The sequence below is a fragment of the Panulirus ornatus genome, chromosome 9 (assembly GCF_036320965.1).
Source record: "Panulirus ornatus isolate Po-2019 chromosome 9, ASM3632096v1, whole genome shotgun sequence".
NCBI classification, from domain to species: domain Eukaryota; kingdom Metazoa; phylum Arthropoda; class Malacostraca; order Decapoda; family Palinuridae; genus Panulirus; species Panulirus ornatus.
Genome location: NC_092232.1, coordinates 59931378 through 59947936, shown reverse-complemented (window position 1 = coordinate 59947936; position 16559 = coordinate 59931378). Strand labels below are relative to the sequence as shown.

General features: G+C 39.0%; 1 non-coding gene across 1 annotated transcript; it reads right to left on the bottom strand.

The window, feature by feature from the left end:
- Nucleotides 1–9201: 9201 nt before the first annotated feature.
- TRNAM-CAU (transfer RNA methionine (anticodon CAU)) lies at nucleotides 9202–9273 on the bottom strand. The gene has a single exon. It is a non-coding gene; the product is annotated as a tRNA-Met (tRNA).
- Nucleotides 9274–16559: the final 7286 nt, after the last annotated feature.

Genomic DNA, 16559 nt, shown 5'->3' with positions numbered 1-16559 from the left:
ATTTTCAGAAGGTACTGTCTGAACATATTTCTAAGGTAAGGTCATTTAGGTTTGGTTTAGATGCTACCCTAACCTAGGCTAGAAAAAGTTTCCTTTGCTTCAGAGCCCCAACTACGTAGACGGGCTACTGTTGATATTAAACAGTAACAGAAAGGCGATAAAACTGAGATGAAATGAATAGAAATATAGAATGGGTCAGTTGAAAGTTGAAGTATTTGCTAAATACAGTTTTTGACAGATGCCAAATGCATCCTAAAGTCAGTCACTTAACTCACAATGTTGAATATCATTTTAATTGTTGGAACTAGTTACAGGAAGTAAAAATATCAAGCTTAAAGGGATGCCATTACAATAACTTCATAAACCTGTATAGGATCTCTTAAACTTCTTTTCCCTAAAGCTGAATGGATTTAAGTCGTTTAATCTGCTCTCTGAATTTGTTTCTCAGACCGGTAATCATCTTTGGAGATTACCTGAGTAATTTCTCCATTCAATGTCTTCCTTTTCAAATTAGTTGACGACCACAGCAGTGCAATATCCAGGCTGGGATGGCTATGTTTTGGGAAGGAGAGAGGTCAGGTTATGCAAGAATGTTAGAAATGGCTTCAATTAGTTTCTACCCTCTAAAATTTTGGGTTATTAGAACTTAGAGATTTATGAGTAAATAATACTGAAAGTTGGTTTAAAGTTGCTTGACCCAACATAACAACACCTTGGTAATGGTGACCTGATGAAGGATGCTTAACCTAACCTAACATATATTAACACCTGACTAGTGATTATATGATCAAGGAATGCCTTAGCTATCCTAACTTTAACGTTAAGCTCTATCTCACTTTCCTTAACCTTCATTTTAAGGATAACATCAAAAGGGAAAACTCTTTAACATCGACGATAATATATTCTATGTACTAAAGTGATTAAAGTGGGTGGAGCCGTCCCAACATTACTTAGTAAAAATGGACCTGGATAAGCAACACAAACGTATTAGGCTTTTATGATTTTTTTTTTATTTTCTGTTTGATTTTGATGTAGAACAAATTTCATTACTACTTGAAAACTTATTGCCCTCTAGATATAATTCAATTTACTACTTTCTAAATGGACTAAATACAAAGGTTTTCACCACTATTCAGTATTTTATCTTTAATAAGCACCTTTTTTGTACGTATAATCCACTCCTGCCATTTTATTGGTATCTGCACACACACACACACACACACACACACACACACACACACACACACACACACACACACATCTATATATATATATATATATATATATATATATATATATATATATATATATATATATATTATCTATATTTATTTTGCTTTGTAGCACAAGGTAGCGCAAGGAAACAGACGAAAGAAATGGCACAACCAACCCCCATACATAATGTACACACACACGCCCACACACGCAAATATACATACCTATACATCTCAATATACACATATATATACACACAGAGACACATACATATATACCCATGCACACAATTCACACTGCCTGCCCCTATTCATTCCCATCGCCACCTCGCCACACATGGAACACCATCCCCCTCCCCCCTCACGTGTGTGAGGTAGCACTAGGAAAAGACAACAAAGGCCCCATTCGTTCACACTCAGTCTCCAGCTCTCACGCAATAATGCCCGAAACCACAGCTCCCTTTCCACATCCAGGCCCCACACAACTTTCCATGATTTACCCCAGACGCTTCACATTCCCTGATTCAGTCCACTGACAGCACGTCAACCCCGGTATACCACATCGATCCAATTCAATCTATTCCTTGCCCGCCTTTCACCCTCCTGCATGTTCAGGCCCCAATCACACAAAATCTTTTTCACTCCATCTCTCCTCCTCCAATTTGGTCTCCCACTTCGTTCCCTCCACCTCCGACACATATATCCTCTTGGTCAATCTTTCCTCACTCATTCTCTCCATGTGCCCAAACCATTTCAAAACACCCTCTTCTGCTCTCTCAACCACGTTCTTTTTATTTCCACACATCTCTCTTACCCTTACATTACTCACTCGATCAAACCACCTCACACCACACATTGTCCTCAAACATCTCATTTCCAGCACATCCACCCTCCTGCGCACAACTCTATCCATAGCCCACGCCTCGCAACCATACAACATTGTTGGAGCCACTATTCCTTCAAACATACCCATTTCTGCGTTCCGAGATAATGTTCTCGACTTCCACACATTCTTCAAGGCTCCCAGGATTTTCGCCCCCTCCCCCACCCTATGATTCACTTCCGCTTCCATGGTTCCATCCGCTGCCAGATCCACTCCCAGATATCTAAAACACTTTACTTCCTCCAGTTTTTCTCCATTCAAACTTACCTCCCAATTGACTTGACCCTCAACCCTACTGTGCCTAATAACCTTGCTCTTATTCACATTTACTCTTAACTTTCTTCTTTCATACACTTTACCAAACTCAGTCACCAGCTTCTGCAGTTTCTCACATGAATCAGCCACCAGCGCTGTATCATCAGCGAACAACAACTGACTCACTTCCCAAGCTCTCTCATCCACAACAGATTTCATACTTGCCCCTCTTTCCAAAACTCTTGCATTCACCTCCCTAACAACCCCATCCATAAACAATTCAAACAACCATGGAGACATCACACACCCCTGCCGCAAACCTACATTCACTGAGATCCAATCACTTTCCTCTCTTCCTACACGTACACATGTCTTACATCCTCGATAAAAACTTTTCACTGCTTCTAACAACTTGCCTCCCACACCATATATTCTTCATACCTTCCACAGAGCATCTCTATCAACTCTATCATATGCCTTCTCCAGATCCATAAATGCTACATACAAATCCATTTGCTTTTCTAAGTATTTCTCACATACATTCTTCAAAGCAAACACCTGATCCACACATACTCTACCACTTCTGAAACCACACTGCTCTTCCCCAATCTGATGCTCTGTACATGCCTTCACCCTCTCAATCAATACCCTCCCATATAATTTACCAGGATACTCAACAAGCTTTTACTTCTCTAATTTGAGCACTCACGCTTATCCCCTTTGCCTTTGTACAACGGCACTATGCACGCATTCCGCCAATCCTCAGGCACCTCACCTTGAGTCATACATTCATTAAATAACCTTACCAACCAGTCAACAATACAGTCACCCCCTTGTTTAATAAATTCCACTGCAATACCATCCAAACCTGCTGCCTTGCCGGCTTTAATCTTCCGCAAAGCTTTTACTACCTCTTCTCTGTTTACCAAATCATTTTCCCTAACCCTCTCACTTTGCACACCACCTCGACCAAAACACCCTATATCTGCCACTCTATCATCAAACACATTCAACAAACCTTCAAAATACTCACTCCATCTCCTTCTCACATCACCACTTCTTGTTATCACCTCCCCATTTGCGTCCTTCACTGAAGTTCCCATTTGCTCCCTTGTCTTACGCACTTTATTTACATCCTTCCAGAACATCTTTTTATTCTCCCTAAAATTTAATGATACTCTCTCACCCCAACTCTCATTTGCCCTCTTTTTCACCTCTTGCACCTTTCTCTTGACCTCCTGTCTCTTTCTTTTATACATCTCCCACTCAATTGCATTTTTTCCCTGCAAAAATCGTCCAAATGCCTCTCTCCTCTCTTTCACTAATAATCTTACTTCTTCATCCCAGCACTCACTACCCTTTCTAATCAACCCACCTCCCATTCTTCTCATGCCACAAGCATCTTTTGCGCAATCCATCACTGATTCCCTAAATACATCCCATTCCTCCCCCACTCCCCTTACTTCTATTTTTCTCACCTTTTTCCATTCTGTACTCAGTCTCTTCCGGTACTTCCTCACACAAGTCTCCTTCCCAAGCTCACTTACTCTCACCACCCTCTTCACCCCAACATTCACTCTTCTTTTCTGAAAACCCATACAAATCTTCACCTTAGCCTCCACAAGATAATGATCAGACATCCCTCCAGTTGCACCTCTCAGCACATTAACATCCAAAAGTCTCTCTTTCCCGCGCCTGTCAATCAACACGTAATCCAATAACGCTCTCTGGCCATCTCTCCTACTTACATACGTATACTTATGTATATCTCGCTTTTTAAACAAGGTATTCCTAATCACCAGTCCTTTTTCAGCACATAAATCTACAAGCTCTTCACCATTTCTATTTACAACACTGGACACCCCATGTATACCAATTATTCCCTCAACTGCCACATTACTCACCTTTGCATTCAAATCACCCATCACTATAACCCGGTCTCGTGCATCAAAACCACTAACACACTCATTCAGCTGCTCCCAAAACACTTGCCTCTCATGATCTTTCTTCTCATGCCCAGGTGCATATGCACCAATAATCACCCATCTCTCTCCATCAACTTTCAGTTTTACACATATTAATCGAGAATTTACTTTCTTACATTCTATCACATACTCCCACAACTCCTGTTTCAGGAGTAGTGCTACTCCTTCCCTTGCTCTTGTCCTCTCACTAACCCCTGACTTTACTCCCAAGACATTCCCAAACCATTCTTCCCCTTTACCCTTGAGTTTCGTTTCACTCAGAGCCAAAACATCCAGGTTATATATATATATATATATTATATATATATATATATATATATATATATATATATATATATATATATATATATATATATATATATATATTCATATGTGTGTGTGTGTGTGTGTGTGTGTGTGTGTGTGTGTGTGTGTGTGTGTGTGTCTGTGCAGATACCAAGTCAATTGGGAGGTAAGTTTGAATGGAGAAAAACTGGAGGAAGTAAAGTGTTTTAGATATCTGGGAGTGGATCTGGCAGCGGATGGAACCATGGAAGCGGAAGTGAATCATAGGGTGGGGGAGGGGGCGAAAATCCTGGGAGCCTTGAAGAATGTGTGGAAGTCGAGAACATTATCTCGGAAAGCAAAAATGGGTATGTTTGAAGGAATAGTGGTTCCAACAATGTTGTATGGTTGGGAGGTTTTGGGGTATGGATAGAGTTGTGCGCAGGAGAATGGATGTGCTGGAAATGAGATGTTTGAGGACAATGTGTGGTGCGAGGTGGTTTGATCGGGTAAGTATTGTAAGGGTAAGAGAGATGTGTGGAAATAAAAAGAGCGTGTTTGAGAGAGCAGAAGAGGGTGTTTTGAAATGGTTTGGGCACATGGAGAGAATGAGTGAGGAAAGATTGACCAAGAGGATACATGTGTCGGAGGTGGAGTGAACGAGGAGAAGTGGGAGACCAAATTGAAGTTGGAAAGATGGAGTGAAAAAGATTTTGTGTGATCGGGGCCTGAACATGCAGGAGGGTGAAAGGCGGGCAAGGAATAGAGTGAATTGACGTGCTGTCAGTGGATTGAATTAGGGCATGTGAAGCGTCTGGGGTAAACCATGGAAAGTTGTGTGGGGCCTGGATGTGGAAAGGGAGCTGTGGTTTCGGGCATTATTGCATGACAGCTAGAGACTGAGTGTGAGCGTATGGGGCCTTTGTTGTCTTTTCCTGGCGCTGCCTCGCACACATGAGGGGGGAGGGGGATGTTATTCCATGTGTGGCGGGGTGGCTATGGGGGTGAGTAGGGGCAGACAGTTTGAATTGTGTGCATGTATGTATATATGTGTGTCTGTGTGTGTATACATGTGTGTACGTTGGGAAGTGTGGGTGTGTATGTTTGCGTGTGTGGACGTGTGTGTGTGTGTGCATGTGTGTGGGGGCGGGTTGGGCCATTTCTTTCGTCTGTTTCCTTGCGTTACCTCGCAGGCGCGGGAGACAGCGACAAAGCAAAATTAAAATATAATGGGGGAGGAGTGGGATGTATTTAGGGAATCAGTGATGGATTGCGCAAAAGATGCTTGTGGCATGAGAAGAGTGGGAGGTGGGTTGATTAGAAAGGGTAGTAAGTGGTGGGATGAAGAAGTAAGAGTATTAGTGAAAGAGAAGAGAGAGGCATTTGGACGATTTTTGCAGGGAAAAAATGCAATTGAGTGGGAGATGTATAAAAGAAAGAGACAGGAGGTCAAGAGAAAGGTGCAAGAGGTGAAAAAAAGGGCAAATGAGAGTTGGGGTGAGAGAGTATCTTTAAATTTTAGGGAGAATAAAAAGGTGTTCTGGAAGGAGGTAAATAAAGTGCGTAAGACAAGGGAGCAAATGGGAACTTCAGTGAAGGGCGCAAATGGGGAGGTGATAACAAGTAGTGGTGATGTGAGAAGGAGATGGAGTGAGTATTTTGAAGGTTTGTTGAATGTGTTTGATGATAGAGTGGCAGATATAGGGTGTTTTGGTCGAGGTGGTGTGCAAAGTGAGAGGGTTGGGGAAAATGATTTGGTAAACAGAGAAGAGGTAGTGAAAGCTTTGCGGAAGATGAAAGCCGGCAAGGCAGCAGGTTTGGATGGTATTGCAGTGGAATTTATTAAAAAAGGGGGTGACTGTATTGTTGACTGGTTGGTAAGGTTATTTAATGTATGTATGACGCATGGTGAGGTGCCTGAGGATTGGCGGAATGCGTGCATAGTGCCATTGTACAAAGGCAAAGGGGATAAGAGTGAATGCTCAAATTACAGAGGTATAAGTTTGTTGAGTATTCCTGGTAAATTATATGGGAGGGTATTGATTGAGAGGGTGAAGGCATGTACAGAGCATCAGATTGGGGAAGAGCAGTGTGGTTTCAGAAGTGGTAGAGTATGTGTGGATCAGGTGTTTGCTTTGAAGAATGTATGTGAGAAATACTTAGAAAAGCAAATGGATTTGTATGTAGCATTTATGGATCTGGAGAAGGCATATGATAGAGTTGATAGAGATGCTCTGTGGAAGGTATTAAGAATATATGGTGTGGGAGGAAAGTTGTTAGAAGCAGTGAAAAGTTTTTATCGAGGATGTAAGGCATGTGTACGTGTAGGAAGAGAGGAAAGTGATTGGTTCTCAGTGAACGTAGGTTTGCGGCAGGGGTGTGTGATGTCTCCATGGTTGTTTAATTTGTTTATGGATGGGGTTGTTAGGGAGGTGAATGCAAGAGTTTTGGAAAGAGGGGCAAGTATGAAGTCTGTTGGGGATGAGAGAGCTTGGGAAGTGAGTCAGTTGTTGTTCGCTGATGATACAGCGCTGGTGGCTGATTCATATGAGAAACTGCAGAAGCTGGTGACTGAGTTTGGTAAAGTGTGTGGAAGAAGAAAGTTAAGAGTAAATGTGAATAAGAGCAAGGTTATTAGGTACAGTAGGGTTGAGGGTCAAGTCAATTGGGAGGTGAGTTTGAATGGAGAAAAACTGGAGGAAGTGAAGTGTTTTAGATATCTGGGAGTGGATCTGGCAGCGGATGGAACCATGGAAGCGGAAGTGGATCATAGGGTGGGGGAGGTGGCGAAAATTCTGGGGGCCTTGAAGAATGTGTGGAAGTCGAGAACATTATCTCGGAAAGCAAAAATGGGTATGTTTGAAGGAATAGTGGTTCCAACAATGTTGTATGGTTGCGAGGCGTGGGCTATGGATAGAGTTGTGCGCAGGAGGATGGATGTGCTGGAAATGAGATGTTTGAGGACAATGTGTGGTGTGAGGTGGTTTGATCGAGTGAGTAACGTAAGGGTAAGAGAGATGTGTGGAAATAAAAAGAGCGTGGTTGAGAGAGCAGAAGAGGGTGTTTTGAAGTGGTTTGGGCACATGGAGAGAATGAGTGAGGAAAGATTGACCAAGAGGATATATGTATCGGAGGTGGAGGGAACGAGGAGAAGAGGGAGACCAAATTGGATGTGGAAAGATGGAGTGAAAAAGATTTTGTGTGATCGGGGCCTGAACATGCAGGAGGGTGAAAGGAGGGCAAGGAATAGAGTGAATTGGAGCGATGTGGTATACCGGGGTTGACGTGCTGTCAGTGGATTGAATCAAGGCATGTGAAGCGTATGGGGTAAACCATGGAAAGCTGTGTAGGTATGTATATTTGCGTGTGTGGACGTATGTATATACATGTGTATGGGGGTGGGTTGGGCCATTTCTTTCGTCTGTTTCCTTGCGCTACCTCGCAAACGCGGGAGACAGCGACAGAGTATAATAAAAATAATATATATATGCATATATATATATATATATATATATATATATATATATATATATATATATATATATATATATATATATATATATATATATATATATTGGAAAGGATCACAATTTTGAGCGTGATCAAGATATTCCGATAAGTCCACGGGGAAAATGAAACACGATAAGTTCCCGAGTGCACTTTCGTTTAAAACTCACACCATCAAGGGAGACACAAGAGAGAAATATAACAGTCAGTTGATATACAAGGAAGAGATGTAGCTAGGACGCCATTTGGTAAACATGTGATTGACCAAGACAGAGAACGAGCGTATCATAAACTTATCATTTTACAAATTTTATCAACACTAAAGTTATCTAATTTGTATAGACCATCACTGATATTGAGATTATAATTCTTTGTGTATTTGATAATAGATTACTCCAGCTCTATTACCACTAGAAATATCATTGGATCTTCTATCATTAAATACACAAAGAATTATAATCCTATCATTAGTGATGGTCTATACAAATTAGATAACTTTATTCTGCACATTACCCTTCTATTAACCCCGTTATCGCTGTCGTTTATCCGTTTATTTCTGGCATTTTCCTCAAAGTATACCTGACTTTATAAGATATTTTTCTAAACGACTTTTGAAAGTATTTATGGTTTTAGCATTCACTACGTCTGACGGTAACTTATTCCAGTGTTAAACCACACCTATAGGAAAAGAAACTTTATCCCACGTCCGTACTACATTATTTAGCTTTGAGTTTTATTCCATTTGTCCTGGTAACCGCATTTTCTTGTATTTCGAAAAGATGCTCGAGGTTTACTTTATTGAACTTATTCAGAATTTTGAACACGGATTAAGTCGCTGCGAAGTCAACGTGTCTTAAGGGAGAAGAGATCCAATCATTATAGCCTCTCTTCGTATACCAGATTTCTAAAGGATGAATTCCAGATTTCTTCAACTTGCCTGTCGGCTGAGAGAGAGAGAGAGAGAGAGAGAGAGAGAGAGAGAGAGAGAGAGAGAGAGAGAGAGAGAGAGAGAGAGAGAGAGAGAGAGAGAGAGAGAGAGAGAGAGAGAGCCTACCTACGAGTATTTACGATCACAAAAAAATACTGAAAACAAAGGCCCCGCCGGGAATCGAACCCGGACCAACTGTTTATGAGGCAGATGTGCTAACCACTACACCACGGAGCCACTTGTCAGTGGCGGAAAAATCTCTTATATATTAACAAACGTGACTGAGGACTTAAAGAATCTGGTACAAACATAATGGTTATTGTGATAGATTATTAGTTTATGATAGATATGTATTATGTTGCATTATAATGGTTGTTCAGAACCAAGATCTTTAAGCCTGAATCCTTAAAATTATATAAGATATAATAAAAACATGTTAGAAACATAAGAATTTGATTTTAAAGAACAGAACGCATTATCATGTGGGTATCTAAGTGAAAATGCAATACAAGGAGTTAGCTTAAGGCAGGAGTATTCTATCTTTGAACAAAATATCTACATCTACGTCCCTGATCTTTCGTCATCATTTCTTATGTTTACTACCAAGAATGTCTTTTATCTAACATAAAAATTCTGTATATGTATTTGATTAATGTTCTCCAACGACGCGTTGTATAACTCTTCGTTAGTGAAGTTCATTTCGTGTAATGGATCATGCATTACAAAGTTGTGTCTATCCACACAGGTGTCACACGTCCCAGGTAAAGATATATTCTAGAGATAGTGTATATCTAACATATATATGTGTTTTATAAATATTTATAAAAAGTTTTCCTGAGGGACAATACCTAAGACTTTCGTATTAAAGTTGATCAGTTGTAAGTGATCAAGCATTACAAAGGTGTGTCCATTGCCACAGGTGCTACTGATCCCGGGTAAAGGTATTTCACCATCTTTGTATCTTTAACCTTTCTAGTTATAGATGTTTCATCCCTGATTCTATCCTCACAATGGATGTATGTGGTTTGTGTTGTCTTAACATATCATTAGTCAGTTGAAGTGGAGAACATGCTTCTGAGCCTAGCCACTCTACTCTGTCTTCCACAAGTTACCTCCGGACTGCTTCATCTCTTATTACTTTTGATGATTTGAAAAATTGGCGTATGCCATATGTGGTTTTATAATATCAATAGTATTGTTGAAATTCACATATCATATTCTTTATTTGTCATTTAATGAACGTTAGTTTATCAAACTGCATTTTTGTGTCTTGTGGACATATATATATATATATATATATATATATAGGGGATAGGGGAGAAAGAATACTTCCCACGTATTCCCTGCGTGTCATAGAAGGCGACTAAAAGGGAAGGGAGCGGGGGGCTGGAAATCCTCCCCTCTCTTTTTTTTTTTTTTTTTTTTTTTTTTTCCAAAAGAAGGAACAGAGAAGAGGGCCAGGTGAGGATATTCCCTCAAAGGCCCAGTCCTCTGTTCTTAACGCTACCTCGCTATCGCGGGAAATGGCGAATAGTATGAAAAAAAAAAAAATATATATATATATATATATGTATATATATATTTTTTTAATTTTCCAAAAGAAGGAACAGAGAGTTGGGCCAGGTGAGGGTATTCCCTCAAAGGCCCAGTCCTCTGTTCTCAACGCTACCTCGCTATCGCGGGAAATGGCGAATAGTTGAAAGAAAGAAAGAAAGATATATATATATATATATATATATATATATATATATATATATATATATATATATATATATATATATATATATATATATATATATATATATATAAGTTTTCTCTAAAAAGTCAAGTCTATTTTTCAAAGTATACTTAATAGATCTTACTAAAGTTTTGAAGAATATAAACTCATAACTTGTTTAAGACCTTCTAAACCTTGTGCTGATAATAACTACATGACTTTTCTGTAGGCAATATCGTTTTAATGCGTAAAACCCGGATAAGAAACTTGTAATATAAAATTTGATGGTATTATGTTTAGGTTGTTGAAGATATTACTGATTTCTACATGTAAAACATTTATGTTATCTGCAAAATAGAAATCTTTATGTTAGATATGTTAATTCTACCGGTTTCACGTTACATACATTTCTGTACCCTGTGCTCCAGAAAAGTTATGGGATTTTATTCGTTATCGTATAAGATAATCTGTATAGATATAATATCTCACGTATTTTCAGTAGAAATCCACAGGGAAAATAAACTTTTGCCATCTGTATTCTATGGTAATCTAAGGCTCACCCTAGCTGGGGTTTACATTGTTGAACAACGTAATGCTTTTTGGTCGGTTTAGGTTTCTTAATTGTTGACTACAGGGACGAGTTTATAAGGAAGTGAGGAATTTGGGAAGGGTTTATTGATGGGTGCCGGGAGTGTGGTGATGATGATGATGAAGGATCAGAGAAAATATATTATGTCGGACGGAAGTCAATAGATCCTGGTGCTCGACCCAGAACCTTGACTAATCGTCTATAAGAAAGTGGTTGTTTATGTTTGGCCAAGTCCCAGCTGGGCAGGGGTCTTGTCTTATGACACACTCTTATCTGGGTTCATTTGTCTTATAAAGTTTTTTCATAGTCTGAACTGATAAGAACATTAAAGAATCAGAATTTCATCTAAACATATTTTAATAGAATGTATACCTACTATGTAAATTTTGAATTGATTATATGAGCTCTATAATTCTTGTAATGGAAAACTAGTTGTCTTAATTTGTAATTGGCTCCTAAAAAGAAGAAAAGGATGAATGACTTAGAGTAAGCGCCTTAGATTTGATAAATCTTTCAAGAAACAATTCTCTTCATTTTTTCTTAATTTAGCCAACAGTGGCTTGTGTCATTATAGCAAGTCAAGCATTACTCCACCGTACAACAACTACAACATGGCTTGTGTCAGTGTGTCTGTCCCTCAGTATAGCAAGTCAAGCATTACTCCACCGTACAACAACTACAACATGGCTTGTGTCAGTGTGTCTGTCCCTCAGTATAGCAAGTCAAGCATTACTCCACCGTACAACAACTACAACATGGCTTGTGTCAGTGTGTCTGTCCCTCAGTATAGCAAGTCAAGCATTACTCCACCGTACAACAACTACAACATGGCTTGTGTCAGTGTGTCTGTCCCTCAGTATAGCAAGTCAAGCATTACTCCACCGTACAACAACTACAAGGTCACAAATGAGGGGACAAATAACATATAGGTTGGGTCACGGAAAATGTCTAATGAGCTGAGGAAAAGGAAGGACATTACATACACTGGCTTTATCAGTGAATCATTTTGTGATGGTTGTGAAATATTGGTCATGTGTAGAAGATGGTCCTTGTACATGAATCATGCTATATATTAGTTTCACAATATGTTATAATGGTGTCTTTATCTGGTGAACTGATATGTGATACAATAAATGTGATCTGTCTTGTTCTATACTTCTCTTCAGAAAAATCCTTGAAACTTATATCCGATTTTTCGCACATGCAGTCAAATTGTGTTTACGAGTTTGATAGATTTTCCTGATATTTGATATCTATAAGAGACATTGATTACTAAAAGCAATTTCACGATGGCAAAATCAGCCAACATTATCAACTGGTACGATGACGCAAGACGACTGCAGAAAGATTAACAGCGTATCGTTGTACAGTGTACAATGGCCAGTGATATTCACTGTAGGTATATACAAAATGATATACTGTGTGCACATAGCAGGCAAATTAGAGGATCATCATAAGATTCAGAAATAGAACTATCAAGGAAGGAGAAAGACGTAGGTGTAATTATTAGTCGAGATGTAAAGCCAATACATAAACATCATGAGCAATGTGTACTGCTCCTCCTCCTCTGGCTTTTGATTCTTACTGTCACATTTTAATATATGTGAATAATGGAAGGGCAAGTCACAGCCAAGACAAATTCAGTTACTCGTGCATTACTTGCCTTGCCGAGGGTGACTTGTCACTCTAGGTGTAACTACTTACAGTTGGAGTCCGGTAACACCATTTCTGTGGTATCATTTGAGAAACACAGTAAAGTGGCTGGACTGAAAAACGTGTTCTGCACTTCAACTGACTAATTATATGATAAAGATAAGGAGGAAAAAATCGATTGTAAGGCTGGAATCAGGGATGAAACATCTATAACTAGAAAGGTTAAAGATACAAAGATGGTGAAATACCTTTACCCGGGATCAGTAGCACCTGTGGCAATGGACACACCTTTGTAATGCTTGATCACTTACAACTGATCAACTTTAATACGAAAGTCTTAAGTACCGTCCAGCTGGGGAACATTATACAAATATTAACAGATAATATATTCATGTTAGACAGACGCCATATCTAGGAATTATCTCTACTTTGGACGTGTAACACCTGTGGGGATGGACACAACTTTGTAATGTTTGATCCATTACACGAAATAATGTCAACAACAGAGTTATACAACACGTTGTTGAAGATCATTCAGGAAACATCTATAGTGAATGATCATATTAGGTAGTACATGGCAGTTCTTCGAAGTAAACCAGAAAAATGATGCTGAGAGAAAAGGAACATAATAGGAAATAATTTGTTAAATGTCTAGAAACTTTGATCTTAAAGTAGTCGTAATGTGTTGGGTCATCTTTTAGACACCAAGAGGAGAACATAGTCTGTGTTTTGTAATCATTAATAAATATATATTCTCAACGCCTTTCATTACTTCTTCCAGACCTTAACGGATTTTGGCTGAACGATCTTGGCTGTGTGACGGCCACAAAATGCAGCACAATACACATTTATTACAAAAAAAAAAAAAGAAATTTATCACAACAGTCGTTGTGTTTTTTACCGGAATCTTTAGCTTTCAGTAGCATTTTTAAGTACATAACACATTCATCTGCCTCATTTACATGCATATAGATATATTTACACGTGTATATGTACATGTTTTATATTATTTATCTGAATTTAAAGTTTATCATGATATCCGTGTAGACAAAATACTAATGGATACCACAAGATATGTACAGTTACTAAAAGATTATTCTGAACCTCTACCATGTTATGACACACTCGACCCTGGCCTCCTGACCTGCCAGGGCAATAATCTGTTATTGATAAAGAATTGATCATATTCTTAGTTGATAACCTAAACCTGCACCAGTGCGGTGGGAATGTCTAATACAGAGAGAGAGAGAGAGAGAGAGAGAGAGAGAGAGAGAGAGAGAGAGAGAGAGAGAGAGAGAGAGAGAGAGAGAGAGAGAGAGAGAGAGAGAGAGAGAGAGAGAGAGAGAGTATGTTAACCGCCACACTCCAGTATTTCTGGAAGCGTCAGTCAGAAGTAAAAACGTATTTTCGTCACACAAGACAACGTGATCCCAGAACCCAGTATCTTTATCACAATATTCAGGTTCATATTGCCTTCTCTTCTCCATGTTTAAGTCACTCAGAAGCTGGTGTGTGTGTGTGTGTGTGTGTGTGTGTGTGTGTGTGTATGTGTGTGTATGTGTGTGTGTGTGTGTGTGTGTGTGTGTGTGTGTGTGTGTGTGTGTGTGTGTGTGTGTGTGTGTGTGTGTGTGTGTGTGTGTGTGTGTGTGTGTGTGTGTGTGTGTGTGTGTGTTGTGTGTGTGTGGCTGTGTCAGTCCTTGGAGTGCAGTGTGTTTTCGGACAGTGTGAGTGAGGGACGCATCATCATCATCAGAGATGAATCATTATGCCAATAATTAGGGCTAGGCTAACCTGACCTCAGGTCTCATCACAACACGGTATGGCGTAGTGGTGGGCTGTGTTTAATATTAGTATACTGAACTGATGGTACTGGTGAGTAATGGGTAAATGGGGGAAATTTCTCTTAACTTAGTGTGAAAATAAAGAATAAACAAACCTACATACTAGACGAGGATAACAATATATACACACAACAAAATTCCCGTAACACAAAGATGAAACAAACCAAAGATGTTGCCCATGTAATATGTGATATGAAAATATCACACACAAAAAAATAAGATACTAAAAGAAAATGCAAGACTAAGATAATACAAGTAAAAAAAAGAGAAAGAGAACTAGAAAATATTGAAGTTCTCATACATGAAAATAACATATAGACTAGGCTGTCCATCCAACAACAGATTAACATATAAGAGGAAATCAAAATCATAAATTTTACACCTTACATTATTAGATAAAAGACAAAAAAAATAATGTATGCAAAATATAAATAAAGTGTTCACTTATATGAAATTATGTAGTTAACGACGCCAGTAGAACAAGCACTAACATTCAAAAATATAATAATCTATGCAAATATAAAGTAAGACATCAAATAATGTTCCAGCAAAACAAGGATGGGATAAATCCAAGACAAATTGATAACAAACAACCACATTTTTCTACAAACTCAACAAAGACAAAGGCGAATTGTTTTTAGATATCAAGAAGTACATACCATATTTCCCCAAGACCTACAGTTTTGTAATTTAAGAAAAAAACATTCTTGAGCTGACTTATTAACGAGTCACTTATGCTAATTAATCTTGTTTTCAAGCTCATTATTGTTAGAGTATTTCCCATCATCTCTTATCTGCATAATCACTTCATCAGGATCATTAGGCTTACGTGGACCAATTACAGGTTATGTATGTAAATATGTTGCTTTAATGTTAAAGAATGAAATATGTCCTGGTTGATATGGCATGATTGTTGATGAAACCGTCCACTTGATTTGGTCCCTAACATTGTGTTTAATGTTGCCTATATATGTTATTGTTCATATTTGTCTGAAGTCGTGCGTACAATACTTCATCCTTGGGAAAAACATGAAAAAAAAGTTTTGGATTATTTTCTTTTTTCTTTTTTCAAACTGAAAACTCGCTGTAAAGTTTTCCTCAACAAACAGACAGCCAGACAGCACAAGGGTAATTAGTACCACCAGCTGTTGACAACTCGCATAATTAAGCAGCCATTGCTCACGCGAGAGTACTTCTGCTTTCCTGTCTTTCTTATATAGTCTTTGTACAACTAGACACACACACACACACACACACACACACACATACACACTCACCATCATTTATGTCATTATCTTTCCACTACAAGCTACATTACACTCTCCACAAGAGGTAATTCTGCCCAGTGTACACCCTCTACCGTATCCTGCTATCTTCACTATATTGATGTTTCATCTTCACTACACTGGTGCTTCAACTTCACTCTGTTAATCTATCATCTAGGATATTAAATCAATGAGGAAACGCTAGTCTACTATATTTTTGTGTGGCTTCACTATATTTTTGCAAGTGCTGGTCTATGAAAGTTTACTTCGTCAAGTAAATCACTCATCTCACCAGATCGCAGAAATGACTCACGTCCGCGCTGCCCATCGGTACCCTGGCAAGGAATCCTTCCTTGAATTTTTCGAGGCTCACATCCAGCAAACCGGGGCTGTTAAAGATTGTATAAGCCGAACTGAGCTATATTTCCGATACTGTGAATTCTGCGAAGGGTTCGGGT